The sequence below is a fragment of the Telopea speciosissima genome, chromosome 9, assembly GCF_018873765.1.
Source record: "Telopea speciosissima isolate NSW1024214 ecotype Mountain lineage chromosome 9, Tspe_v1, whole genome shotgun sequence".
Taxonomy (NCBI): domain Eukaryota; kingdom Viridiplantae; phylum Streptophyta; class Magnoliopsida; order Proteales; family Proteaceae; genus Telopea; species Telopea speciosissima.
Window position 1 is genome coordinate 19259215 of NC_057924.1, and position 1852 is coordinate 19261066.

Consider the following 1852-nt stretch of genomic DNA (forward strand, 5'->3'; position numbering starts at 1 on the left):
AGCTTACCTCCGTCGAGTTTTTTCTGTTCATGTGTTGCAGGCTTGACCGCTTGAAGATTTTAGCTGACACTGTCACTCAGTCACTTCCTTCCTCCAAGACACAAGAAAGTAGAGAGCAGCACTCAACGGGCCGAAATTGGGCTGGCCGCGCTAAGCCCACCCAGCCCTACTCCCACTTGTGACCAAGGTTTTAGTGATCGGTATAGGTATTGGTATCGCCGTATTGGTCTCTGCCGATGGATCGGTCAGGCTTACCCCTGTTTTCTTCCGATCCACCTATACTGGATTGGCCAGGAATTGATGTCGATGGAGACCGAGATTGATACCATGCTTGTGACTTATACGTTTGCCACTGCTCTACACCTGCTCAACCTGGGTGCAAAATAGGTTAGAGATGGGTGTGGACTGTGGACGTTCACGTGAAGGCCCAGCCCGGCCTGACCTAACTCGGCATAGAGATGAATCTTGCACCATTACATGCCTGGGGGTTAGGGGGTTTTCTGTTTGTTTTTACAATAGTACATGTCATCCATGGTTTGAGTTATTGGTTTTGGACAATCTGTATCGAAATCATTAAGCATCAATCCTTGTTGCTGTTGAAATTTGAGCTGATGACATGGACGACCTACAAAAGGTGAAGGGCACAAGAGAGACCTGGAGCGGACTCCGAAGGGGACTCTCTGATGCCAAAGTCGGACTCATTAGGAGGGAGTACTGAGAGAGCAGTTATTGTTGAATACCTTGGGCCCTCCTTTACTATATAAAAGATAGGCGGTTGTAGAGTCTTGATTGGAGGTAGAGTCATTCCCTTTAAGGAATTCAATTGACCCCTTCGTGAGTGATGAAGTGGAGCTCGTGCCTCCCTCAATTTGGGGAACGTGCTTTATTTTTTTGCTTGTGGTGGAGAGTCTGAATCCCAGTACAACTCTATTAGTGGAGAGTCGGTTCCTTGCATAGAGTTTGAGTCCTATTAGAGTTTTAATGTTGATGAATCCGTTTCCTAACGGTTCCTTCCAACTCTAGCCCAATTCCTTCTTTTGACCAGTCTTTTGCCACATGTCGATTGTTTACTAGAGGGGTGTTTTTATGTACATCAATCCTCATACTTGTTGATCCTGTATCGGTGGAACGGTATGGACTACGGGTAAAACTGTCACAATATTCATTTTTTAAGGAAAACTAGAGGTAAATTTGTCCGATACAGGTCGATCTATGCCAATCCGTATTGGTATCATTTCAAATTCTAGAATGGCTGATACTTGGTCCAATATCGTGGACTAAATACATGCTGTAATTGAATTCGAGTACGATATATGGTATTTCATGTATTCTATAGCGGTCATGTAGTTTTTACCTTATTCTTGTAAGGACCACATGGCATAATTAAGTAGATTACCTAAAGTAGTCATGTAGTTTTTACCTTATTCTTGTAAGGACAAAAAAATATCCATAATATTTTGTTGTCTAGATAAGTTTATTTGGCATTGTGACTATTGGATAGATGGAAAATTCCTAAATATGTCACATATTGTTCTACTGAATTATATGATTTACCATATATTGGGTTTTTTTTTTTTTTTTGTCTGAGAGGTCTTGGCTACTCAAACAATCCCAATAGAGAATTTTGACTTGGATAAGACAAAATGGTGTGAAATGTAATACATGTAAGGCGTATTATTAAGCTTATCAGACTTGTGGATCTAGATTTTAAATACCAATTTTTTTTTATTTTAAAAACATTTAAAACATTTATTATTTCAAGAACTCTAAAGTCAACTTTGACAGGTTTTTGGGCTTCCATAATAAAGATTTGATCATTATATAATGACTGATCATATTTTTTTAAATCCCA